The sequence below is a fragment of the Vombatus ursinus genome, unplaced genomic scaffold (genome assembly GCF_900497805.2).
Source record: "Vombatus ursinus unplaced genomic scaffold, bare-nosed wombat genome assembly UNPS02014778.1, whole genome shotgun sequence".
Lineage (NCBI taxonomy): Eukaryota > Metazoa > Chordata > Mammalia > Diprotodontia > Vombatidae > Vombatus > Vombatus ursinus.
In genome coordinates this window covers 60,971,567-60,984,584 of record NW_020954556.1, presented here as the reverse complement: position 1 = coordinate 60,984,584, position 13,018 = coordinate 60,971,567, and the positions used below count along the sequence as shown (strand labels likewise).

The 13,018-nt window shown below is 43.3% G+C and overlaps 1 protein-coding gene across 1 annotated transcript in view; it reads right to left on the bottom strand.

Annotated features, from left to right (window-relative positions):
- Positions 1–4,163: 4,163 nt before the first annotated feature.
- MAF (MAF bZIP transcription factor) overlaps positions 4,164–13,018 on the bottom strand; it is a 56,216-nt gene continuing 47,361 nt past the window's right edge. Inside the window, exon 3 of the mRNA XM_027865198.1 lies at positions 4,164–4,271. The gene's annotated coding sequence lies outside the window, so the exon portion shown is untranslated. The remainder of the gene's footprint in view (positions 4,272–13,018) is intronic.

Genomic DNA, 13,018 nt, shown 5'->3' with positions numbered 1-13,018 from the left:
CACATATGTAACAATATATTAATAATAATCTAATATTATGATCAGTGAATTTGCACCCTGGTCTCTGGCCCCCAGGATGTCCCTGGGGTTTGTTCTGTCTTAAAGGTACTGGGGGAGGGGGGAGAGAGGTGGCCCCCTCAGACCTTCTGATCTTCTGCTAGATAGGTACTGAGGACATTCCAACTTCTTCCCCCACGCCTGGTTCTTCTGGAACCCTGAGCCATTTTTATTGCAGTGGCATGGGAATTTTTTTTTTAACTCAGGCAGACAGTTTGGAGTCAGCTTTTGCCCAGAAAGCACCTTTGTTAAAAAGATGCCTCAGCATATTGTCTCTGGAATACAATCTGCTGCTTTGCCAAGGGTTAGCAGGCTCATGGCACTGGAGTGGGCCCAATCAGAGAAGCTGGCATTGTTTCTGCTCCCAGCTCCCAGCTCAGCTCCCAGCCTAGTGTTGGGAAGGAAGCCCTGGTCTGGAAGGCAGGGCTCCTAGAGGCCTTCAAGCCAAGACTGGAAGACCACTTGCTGGGTATGTTGTCAAGGGGATTTCTTTTTGCAGGCATGGATTGGACCAGATGGCCGCTGAAATCCTTTTCAACTCTCAAATTCTGTGATCCTGTGAATCTGGTCCTAGTTCTGCCATTAACCCACCGTGACCTTTGGTGAGTCACTTTGGGCTCCATTTATTCCATCTTTAAGAAGAGAGGATTATTTGATCTCTTAACGTCCTGGTCAGACTTTATATACTAAACCATTATTATATTATATATACACATGTAATAAGTAAAATAATATATAATAAATTATCAATATATCTTTATTAGATGATGAGTTTCCTCCATTAGATTTTGAGTTCATTGGAGGAAGGGACAGTTTTTGCTATTTTTTTGCATCCTCAGTGCTTAGTACAGTGCCTGGCACACAGTAGGTGCTTAATAAATGCTTGTTGACTGATTGAGTTACTGACCTGGGTTCAGGATCCACCTCTGATTTCTGGGTAAGTCACTTATCTCCTTAGTCCTCCAGTCAAAACATCCAACTGGCATTGATAGATGGAGTTTACTCAGCAGAGAATTCCGTTTACCAATGAAATCACAGACCCCCCCCCCAAATAAAATACAGTAAAGTTGATAAAGCATACTCCACAACACAGTCATGTAGGGTAGGTACTATTATTACCCCCAACTTTAGAAGAGAAAATGAAGCCTCAGAGAAGTAATATTGTATATCAGAGTCACACAAACAGTAAATGATAGAACTTTCTAAATCTGGGTCTCAACTAAAAGAGGAGTGGTAGGACCGTGGGTACTGTTAAAGTAAGGAAGACCTGGGTTCTAATCCTGGTTCAGATACTTACTACCTGAGTGACCCTGGGCAAGTCAATTAACCTCTCTGGTCCTTAGCTTCCTCACCTATGTAAAGAACATGGACTCTGAAGCCTGAGGATCTGGGTTCAAGTCTTGCCTCTAAAGCTCACTACTTCTCTAGCCTGAGCTAAATCGTTGAATCCCACAAATTTCAGTTTCTTTACCTGCAAAATAAAGGTGTTGACTAGATGACTTTTGGGGTCCCTCTTAGCTCTCTACCTATGATACTATAAATGTCAAGACTGGTGCTCTTTCTAAGACACCATCTTGTTTCTCATGGAGTTGTTTTGTTTCTTGTTTTTTAGACTGTGAATAAGCTCCCTGTGGCCAGGGTTTCTTCCTATTCTAGGTCCTCTCAAAGTACTGGACACAACAGATACTTCAAAACGATGTGTTGATGGACAAATTTATAGCTGATATTCTGGGGATATACTTGTGTAGACCATAGTAAGACCTTAGCTTCCCTGGAGACCCTCAAGGGATGAGGAATCTTAGTAGCTGAGTATTTTGGATTGCTGAGTATTTTTACTATATTAACCATTTTGGATGGAAGCTTTTCCAAAATGTGCTTCATACTTCCCTGCCTTTGTTAAATAGGATAAATTAAACATATTTTCTTGGTGACTCAGAGCCATCATTATGAGCATCAATTATTGTATCGTTTCTAGAGGTAACTAGGTGACAGAATATAGAGAGAGTATGGGGATTGGAATCAGTAAGACCTGAGTTCAAATCCAGTCTCAGATACTAGCTGTGACTTACTATGTAAGTCCCTTAACCTCTGTCTGCCTCAAATTCTTCGCCTGTAAAATGGAGATAATCTTATCTTCCTTGCAGCCTTGTTGTGAGGAACAAATGCGATCATATTTGTAAAGTATTTAACACCACACCTGGCACATAGTAGGTGCTTTTAAAAATGTTCAATTCCTTCTTTCCTTTAGCACAATATCGCTTCCAGGGATAATCATATTCAGAGAGGTTATTTGCTTTGACAACAAATGGTTTTTTTTTTTAGTGTCTATGTCTGTTTTTATAGTTTTCATAATTTCCTCCCTCATGGTTAGGTTGTTGGCTGCTATTTCTAGCTATTGTCAGTGTGCATCTGTCTAATTAGCTGGCTCAAATCTATTGAAGGTTGGAGAACAATATAACTAAGCTTGTCAGAATCATGTGTAAAGTAAAAATAAGGAGGCTCAGAGTGAGGGTCTCTCCTATGACTAATGTACAGTATCAGTACCTGGATTGTGTGAGATGTCCTCTGGACACCAAGAGGGCTTTCTTGCTTTCTCTAAGTCCTGAGGGTAGTTCTGGATCAATGAGGTCACCAACAAAGTGGGTTCAAGATGAGATGCGAGTTTTAGGGGATGGTAATTTGTTCATCAGTGACATTTCCTATAGGGGAGAAACCTCTTAAGGTTTGTGGCTTCATCTAACAAGAAGGTTGTGGAAGAGTCAGAAGGAATACCTTCCTGTCTGTGGGAGGGCTAAGAAATTTGATGGGGGCATCAAGGAAGGTTTTAACAGCTCGACGGGCATCATTTAGGCAAGGCTCAGGTACTGTCCTATCCCCTAGCACAGGGTTGGACTAGATAGATGAACTCTAGCTGCCTATAGGGGGCTGGACTTGGCAACTGGAGAGTTCAGGTTCAGGTCTTGACTCTGATGGACAGGTCCCTTAAAATCTCTGAGCCCCAGCTTCTTCATCTATATAATGCAGATAATAAATTCCTAAGGCAACCTAACTCACAGGGTTGTTCGATGCTCTAACAAGCTAATATATAAAGTATTTTTCAAACTTTAAAGTAGGTACATAAATGTTAGTTATACTACTAGTAATATTACTATTACTTTATGTATATGTATGTAAATGGTAATATTACTATTATTTTGAAGTACAATTCAAAAATCTCATCTCCTTCCCCCATGGTTGTTCACCCTGTCTCCCCAATTTTCTCCCTAACTCCACAAAGCACTTAAAAAATACCTTCTTCCTATAGTTAGCAGGTATCATTATTAATTATAATTATTTTTTTTGCATCCAACCTTTTTTTATTAACTTATGGAACAAAACAAGCATTTCTATAACATAGTATAATAAAAAAGATGATTGCACATAAAATTGCAAATCTATTATGTACAACTCGCTAATCCTTTTAAATATATAATAAAGTTATCATAATTATCTTTGATACATCAACTCCTTATTATGCTGCAAACTCCATGAGGGCAGGGACCACGTCCTATTTGAATTTATCTTCCCTAGCACTGAGCACTTGGGGCTCAGTGTTATTGTTACACAGCAAACACTTAATAACCTACCATTTGTTCAGTGACAGGATGAATGAATGAATAAATGAATGAACGAATGAATGAATGCATGAATGAATGAATGGTTTTGGGGGGTTGTTGGGTCACTAAAAATAGCCCTATGTCATGGACCTGCACAAGTGGTCAAGTGATTTTGTAGAACTGAATATTTAACTCCACTGTTCATTTTCAAAAATGGCATAGATAAGGGGCAGAGGGTGGGGGTCCTGGGAATTGGTCTCACTCTATGACAATGATTTAGTACAATAGCTAGAAGAGTTCCCCCCCACCTCCCATCCTGGCAGGTTTGCTAATGTCTTCCCTCCAGCTGGTCTGTCCTGAGCCTGTCTCTCAGCCACAAGCATCTCTCTCTCCCTCTTTGTTTTCCCTACAGTCCTCATACATACACAATCCCTCTTTTAGCTGATCCTCCTTTTGACAGATTTCAGCCAGCGAGATGGGAATTTTTTTTTTATTTTCAATTCAATTGCATAAATAAGACAGTCAGCGGATGAGGGAGTGCCAGATATATTGATGCTGGGCTGCTGGGGAAGTTACCGAAGAATTCTCAGCCAAGGTAATTTCCTGAAGTTTCAGTTTCTGTAGGAAAAAAAAATGGACAATGGCAGATATCAGACATTTGAGGGGGGGGGAAGGAGGGAAGTCTGTCGCCTCTCCATGCAGGGAGTAAGCTAACAGCTTCCCCGGCAACAGCTAGAGCCTCATGGGGTGAAGGGTGGGGTGGGGGGCTAGGACTTGAAGTTACAATTTTGGGTGAGGTTGGAGAGGATTCTGGGAAGCTGGGCAAACAGGATCAGTTCCAAAAGGCCTAGTTTACACAGGACAGACAGGACCTGTCTGGGCATTCAGCCCCTTGTGCTTACATGGGCAGGCCTCACTTCCACAGTGCATGGCAGCAGAAACCATGTTAGGACTCAAGTCAGGAGACACCTGGGTTTGAACCTGACTGGATTCGGCTCCAGATTAGCTGTGGGCAAGTCATTTAAACTCTCTGGGCCTCAGTTTTGCCATCATGGGATATCAGAATTAGAAAGAACCCTAGAAACCATTTGATCCAATGACTTCATTTAAGAAAGCAGAGGTCCAGAAACAGGAGAGAATTGATCAAAGGCCGTATACCAAGCCACGTAAAGAACCAAGATCTTCTGACACGATCCAATGCTTCTGTCTTTATCCTATCACAGATTGCCAGAGAGCTGGAAGGGGATGTTCTGTATCATCCAGTCCTCATTTTACAAATGAGGAAATAAGTTCAGAAAAGTCAAGTGATTTACCTAAGGTAACACAGTAAGTTAAACACTGTCTTGGCTTAGGTACCCTGGAAAGTCAAAGGGGAGTAAGGAAAGAGAGAGAGAGATACAGAGAGAGAGAGAGAGACAGAGAGAGAGACAGAGAGACAGAGATTGAGAAAGAGACAGAAAGAGACAGACAGAGACAGAGACAGAGAAACAGAGACAGAGAGAGACAGAGACAGAGAAGGGAAAGAGAAAATGAAAGGGAGAGAGGTAAAGAAAGAGAGGAGGTATAGAGGAGGAGAGAGGGAGAGAGAAAGAGAAGGGAGAGATAGAAAAGGGGGAGAAAGAGAAAGAGAGAAGACAAATAGGAAAAGGGGTGGGGGGGGAGAGAGAAAGAGAGAACAGGCCAGAGCAATTATCCTGCAAATTTAGGTAAAATATACCCTATCACTGAGGAAATAACATTGTTCCAGGGGCTGGAGTCTCCTGATTGGCTGTCTCCATTGATTGAATTTATCAGCTAATTGCTCAGCCCTCCACTTCTCTGCCTGCGTAAACCAAGACTTTATTACAATTGATTTCACATCATCATTTCCTTTCTTGCCCATGACTTATGACTTCAATGGACTTCTGACTTATTCAGTCCATAATGATTTGATTTCTCCTTTTTTTTATTTTTATTTTGTAGGAAAATGTCATTTCTGTTGCTACCATAGCCACCCAGGACAATGCAGCATCCTTCCTAGTGTCCCCCATTCTCAGGGATTTAACAAATCAACTTCATTTTCCATTCCTACTCATGTTTCTTGTGTACAGATTCACTCTGGCTAGCTTCTACTCATTCATTCACCATTCATCCATGCCATAAAAACCTGTATGATTCTGCTAATTACTTACTTTGTGAGCACTACCTTGCTGTTTGACTTTGGGTAAATAACATTCTCAATGGGCCTCAGTTTACCAATTTGTCAAAGGAGGAGCTTCTTCCAGTTCTCATGTTTAGTGAATCTGAGAGCCAAGAGGATTTAGTAGCGAAGACATAGACTCAGCACAGATGAACAGGCTCAGATGGGGTCATTAGATAGATGTACACAGGTGAAATTGACACATGCTAGTGATTTCCATGTCCTTAGCAGGGGTAGGGAACCTGCATCCTTGAGGCCCCATGTGGTCCTCTAGGTCCTCAAGTGCAGCTCTTTGACTAAATCCAAACTTCACAGGTCCCCTTAGTAAATCCCCTCCACAAATCTCCTTAATAAAAGGATTGATTCTGTAAAACTTGGACCAGGTCAAAAGGCCACACCCAAGGACCTAGAAGGCCAAATGTGGCCTCAAGGCTGCAGGTTCCCCATCCCTGCTCTAGTGCATTAAGGATCACAAAGCATTTTCCTCACAGCAAGTTTGTAGGGGTAGGAATGAACAATATTACTACGCCCAGCTTACAGAACAGAAAACTGATGCTTGGAAAGATGGACTTTTTCCCAAGATACAGATAAAGTGTGGTTATGTAATTTAATCCTCATCTCACTCCAGCCCATGTTCCCAACATATACGCAGCAGCCGTCCACCCCATCTCTACCCTCATCCATAAGCTCAAAGGGCTTTGATCAAACTTTCCAGAAGTCCCTCTGCCACATCCCACCCACACACGTGGCTCAGCGGTGAGGCTCCCTGTGATCCCTCTCATGAATTACCTCTCCACCTGGAGAACCTTGACCCCCTGCTCCCCCTCAGCCCCAGCCATGGAAGCTGTAGACATCACCCGGCTGGAAACATCAAGAACCTTGAGCCCTGAGTCTTTAATCAGTCAGCTGGAGAAGCATTAACCTGCTCTATTCACTCTCGCTTGGGGATGGGGGACAGAGGTGAGACAAGGGGAGGGACCAGGGCAAGGAAAGTGACACAGACACCAGGAAAGATGCTAAAGGCATCCTGAAGAGTCTTTCTATAACTGAAAGTTTATAATGGGAGCAGGAACCAAAGGCAGGATCTAATGTTATCTTCCATAGAAAATTATCTAATTTCTCTGAATTCTGGATAATATCTCCCAGCTGATCATGGCGACAACATAAAGGTCTTTGCATTTGTTATTTTTTTTTTTTTGAGAAAGCTAAATATTTTGTACACTGTTCCTCTGTGGGGCTCAGTTTTCTCCTCTGAACAATGGGAATGTTGTACTAGAGTCACTTCTCCAGTGTGCCTCCCAGCTCTGACAATTTATGTTGTTTTCAAAGGTCCCTCCCATTTCTGAAGTCTTACAAGCCTGTAAAATTAGGCAAAACATCTACATTCTTAATTTATTTTTTGTCATCAAGACTGTCATCTGTTCTGCAGCAAGCCACCTTCTCTTCCAATTTGAAAGAAATAGCTTAGGGTTGGCAGTAACCTCAGAGCACATATGGTCCAACCCATACTTGAGCAAGCATCCCTCTATAATCAGGGTCTACAGACTCCTCCTTGAGGGGTCCATGAAGAGATTTCAGGAGATCCATGAACTTAGATGGGAAAAATAAAATTTCATTTTTATTTTCACTCATCTTTGGTTTCCTTTGCAATCCTATATATTTTAATGAATGCATTTCTTTTAATATTCTTAGGAGAATGAGGTGGGGCAGAATTCACTAGACTGCCAGAGGAGGGGAGTGGGGTTGCCCACTTCACATTCCACTTTTGGATAACCCTAATTGCTAGGTTTTACCTTACATCGGGCCTAAATCTGCCTCCCTCGAATTTCCACCCAATGATCCTGGTACTGCCCTATTCAGCCAAGCAGAAAAAGCTAAACCCCTCTTTCTCATGCCAGAGAATGGGAACCTGGCTTTGCTGGGCCTGTTTAACAACCATTCTAAAGCTGTATCTGGGTTGTTTTCTTCTCATCCAATTGCTCCCCCCCCTTTTTTTTTCTTTAAATGAAACCACAATACAACTTATCAAACAAATGTGTTGAACAAGGGGACAGTGGAAGTGGTTTGAGTGGGATTTGCTATTAACTAAGCTAGCCCATTGCTAAGAAAACCCTGAATTCTTTTTTGATTCATGATACCAAAGGTTTATGCAGAGAATAACACTCAAATGCTCTCATTTGAATTAACCACTGGTGTGTGTGTGTGGTTTTTTTTTTTAAACAGACAACAGGCCAGCTCACTGTTTGACTCATTCTGACCAGCCAGGCTTCTTTAAGGACTCTGTCCCGCTGTGAGTAGGTCTGAAGGCCTGGCATTCGTCTAGCTGCACCTTCTCAGCTGGCAGCAACTGAGCCCAACAGGACAATTGGCCTTTAGAAAGAGAAGAGTGCAGCTGGTGGAATTAGAAATCACAGCGTCCCCCCTGGGCTCCATCCTCCTCACCTGTCCTGGTAACATTAGCTCTCTGGTAGAAACAGGGAACAGATGTCAGGTGACTGAAAAACGGGAGCCTTTCCCTGTTTTATTGAGTTGTCACTGTGGAGAAATTTACTCTAATTTACTTGGAGACTAAATTACTGGATGTTCATAAAAAAACTGTTGTACATTACCATCCCTAATTAAGATGTTAAACATGATTCCATTTTTAAATTGGAGGAGCCAACAGAAATGAAAAAAAAAATGCTGATGAAACGATATTTCACTCGTGTGCCCTTGGGTACCACATTGGTTTACATTCAAGAGCTCAGGTGGACAGGTCCTGGGGAAGGAGCAGGCACACGTCTGTATTCTTGGAAACTCTACCCCCAGAGCAGGTCGTTTTCCCCCTCCCTCCCTGCCAGTGCTTCTTAGCTACTTTGGAAGGAGTTGCCATAATTCATACCTTGTGTTTGAACCCTAGTTACTTTGACAGAGGACATCAAAATGATTTGAAACTGGCCAGGGCTAAGGGAGAGAGCTCCCGAGCCCTGCAGTCCTGGCACTTCCAATCAAGTGGAGACATACTGTGTTAAGGGCTGGTCCTGGTTAGTCAGGCTGGAAAGGGGAAGGGAATTGGTCCATTTTGTTTTCTCCTAAACTCACTGACTAGCAGAGCAATCTCTTCTTGGAAAAGGGCTAGAGATGGAGAGAGCACTGAGCACTCATGCTGCAAACACTTATTAAACACCTACCAATCAATCGATCAACATTTATTAAAGGCCTACTATATGCCAGGCATTGTAGTCATTGTGTCTGGCATCTATGGATACAAATTCAAAGACCCAAACCCAACATTTCCTGTGCTCAAAGAGCTTCCATTTTATTGGAGTCGATGTGACATGTTCACAGATAATGTAAAAAGAGGTAGCTGAGTGATGTAGACAGAGGGGAGAATAGACAAAATGCTGAGGAATATTTAAGGGATAAGAATAATAATAGCTGGGCAGCTAAGTGGCATAGTGGATAGAGTGCTGGCCCTAGGTGACCCTGGAGTTCAAATTCAGCCTCAGACACCTACTAGCTGTGTGATCCTGGACACCCTGTTTGCCTCAGTTTCCTCATCTGTAAAAATGAGCTGGAAAAGGAAATGGCAAACCACTACCAAATGGGATCATGACTAATCAACACGACTAATTGTTGGACATTACTAATCAACAAAACAACAATGGTAATAATAGCTCTCATTTACATAGCATCTTAAGGATCACAAAGACTTTACAAATATCATCTCATCTGAGCCTCACAAAAACCCTGAGAGGTAGGTGCTATTATTATCCCTATTTTATAGTTGCAAAAACTGAGGCCATCCGTGGGTAAAGTGACTTGCCCACAGTCACACAGCTAGTAAGTCTCAGGCTGGATTCCATCTTGACTCCAGATCCAGGGAGGCATTAAGAGGTTAAATGGTTTGCCCCAAGTCATACAGATCATAAGTAACTAAGGCTGAAGTTGAACTCAGGTCTTCTGGACTCCAGGTTCAGCCCTTCATGAACTAAATCACTTAATTGCCCTAAGAAAGAAAAGAACTTATCTGTGTGACCCTGAACAAATTTCTTCCTCCCTTAAAGCCTCAGTTTCAGCATCATTAGATTGTAAGCTCCTTGAGGGCAGGGACTGTCTTTGCATCTTTTTGTACTCCTAGCACTTAGCACCGTACCTGGCCTATAGTAAGCACTCAATAAATGTTTACTGATTGATTGATCTCTTTGATGAGGGGGTCACCCCTTGACTCTACGACCTTCCTTCCCACCAGTTCTCATATTCTGTGATTCTCTCTTTACAGCACAGTGGAGAATTGAGATAAGTGGTTTCATTACTGAGCTCAAATTCCTTTGCAGCTGTGAGAGAAGAGTTAGGTTGAGAATATTTGTCTGTACTGCTAGAATTCACTAGAACTACTGCTCAGCTGGACAGTTTTGATCTACCTTTTGCAGGATCCCACAATCCCATCAGAGGCTCAGTACTTGGAATCCCAGAATCTAGGAGGAACTGCAAAAGGAACTTAGTCCAATCCTATAATGTCATTGATGGGAGATCACACAGCTTTTTATCGAAGACCTCCAGTGATGGAGAACTCTCTTCTTCCCTCTCAAGGCAGCCTTAGTGAGGAAGATTTTCCTTATAATGGAATAACATCATTACTTGGCCTTATGACAGGTCATTGTATACTCAGTCTAGCAAAGAGTTTTCAGAAATCAGTGGCACCAGCAAAATTCTAATGAGCCTAAGGGATTAGCATAAACTTCTCCCACTCCACACCTGAGCAAACTACTCTCAGCCAGGTGCATTTTTTCTCTTTGTCCTGCCAATCTCACGTTCTCTCCTCTCTTGTTCTTTCTTCTCTCTCTTTCTTTCCCTTTCCATCTCTCATTCTTTCTTCTCATCTTTTTTTCTCCCTCCTTCTCTCTTATTCTTTTTCTCTCTCTTCATCTGTCTCACCTCTCTCTTCTTCCATTCTCTTGCTCAAAAGTTCACACCTGAACATACACATTGGCATACCATATTACACACAGATGCCCAAGAGCCTTCTATGGCCCCAGTGAAATGTCAGAAGCAGGCCTATCCCCAGCCACAATCCACACAGGAAACAGGAGAGGATGAGGAACAACTCCCATGGGGACCTCAGATAGTTCAACCAGCCCTGTGATACTAGTCCCAATCAGAGTTAACTGGCACATGTGCCCTGGGGCCAGAAGGGTCTCTTGGAATTGGAGACATAGAGGAACGTGAGAATCCTATGAAGTTAAAGAACTGGAAACCCACACAGAGGAGCTCAAAGCACCCAGAGCATCTCTTTCCTTTGTAAATAAAGAGCTGGTGGAAAGAACCCTCTAGTTGGGTCAGAAGATTTAGATATCAACTCCAAGTGTTCTGTTACCAAAGAACTGTGTGATCTCAGGCAAGTGAATTGCCCATGCTGAGCTTTAAGTAAAATGAAGTAGGTGAGTGTTAGATTAAATGATGTCAAAGGTTTCTTAGCTCTAAGTCTGATCAACCTACAAATTGGGGTCCTTGCAGGGCTCTAGAGAAAAATAGCTCTCAATTCCACAGAAGAACACTAGGATTTACAAAGCACTTTCCTCACAAAGGTTAAGTGAGCTTCTTGGTTAAAAAAAAAAAAGGCACTATTACCCCCATTTTACAGATGAAGAAACTGAGTCTCAGAGCATTTGAGTGACTTGCTCAGAGTCAGCAAAGCTAACAAGCATTAGAACTGAGGTTTGAAAGTAGGCTTCTTGTCTCTAAGAGCTTTTTGCAGAACATCACATAGCTTGGGAAACATTCCTTCTGTGACCACCACCATCCAGACCCACTCCTGTTCTTTTCCTGAAGTTCCATGGGCCTACAGAAATGAAGTCTGTGCCGCCCCGTTTCAGGTTCACTAGACCTCAGCCCTGATTGCAAGGCCACTTCCAGATGCGACCTGTACCTCTCTCTCAATGTTGGGCTACTAAAGTCAAGAATTGGAGGCATGGGCCCATACTTTTGATCATCTAGGTCACCGCCTTCCTCATTTTTAGCCGGCGGGGGGGGGGGGGGAGAAGAAACGGGGACTGAGAGCTGAGGTGGGGGGAGTGATTAGCATTGTATTGCATCCCCTTATCTTGGGGCGAATCCACCTTCCCTTAGCCAGTTTTCCCTTCAGTCAGTCAGTCAACAAGCATTTATTATGCACTTACTATACTGTGGGCACTGAGGGAAGTGCTGGGGTCTCTTGCCCTCAGAGAGCTCATATTCTGTTGGGTGAGACAACCCCTAAATGTCTGTTCATACAAGGTCCAGCCCATATAAATGAAAAGCATGAGCCGTGGAAAACATCAGGAAAGGCATTCCATTCAGTCTTCATCTATAGAGCATGAGAAAAATCACCTGCAATCGTGTTATTAGGATTTAGGTAAAGACTGTTCGAGACGTTTGTTCTGGCTACAACTGAATGGATTTCAAAGGCACCCTGGAAAGCCCCTGGGGGCAGGATGCAATTCACGTGTAGCAAAATCCTGCTTATAAAAACCCCACCTCCCCACCCCCCTCTTATCATCACCCCTCCACCCCCACCTCCCCAGGTCCCCTGGGCTTCTTTGTTAAGAGGCTTTTTCACTGTATAATTAAATGTAAAATCCTAAGGGGAGGTTCGCCTCTTATCTTCAGCTTGGAATTTCTTGTCTGCTTGTTCCACACAGAAGAGGTGGGTGGAGTCTGGCTGGGTCCTGGGAGGCAGGCCTGCCTTAAGGGGCAACTCACCCCCTTGTATCTATTACTTGAAAAGCACTTTGTGTCTGCATGAGGGGAGAAGTGTGATAGAAGGCCCAGAGTGGTGTGAGGACCACAGATAGCATCAAAGCAGAACCCTGACTCAGAGAGTGGGAAGGAGCCTTCCTAACCAGAGGATGCCATTCGTTTCCTAATCATTCAAGCACTGTGGGGCCTGGCTATTGGGGGGTGGGGGGGGAGTCCTTTAGAAAAAGGTGACTGGCCTGTGCTGCAGGGGAGGGCTCCCTGGATTGGGAACCGGAGGCCATAGATCTCAATTCTGCTTCTGGGGCTTTCTGGCTGTGGAACAGTGGGCAAGTTTCTTCTGGGCCTCTCAGTCACCTCATCAGTAAAATGAAGGGTTACTCTCAATGATTCCTTCCTTCCTTCCCCCCTCCCTCCCTCCCTCGCTTCCTTCCTTCCTTCCTTCCTTCCTTCCTTCCTTCCTTCCTTCCTT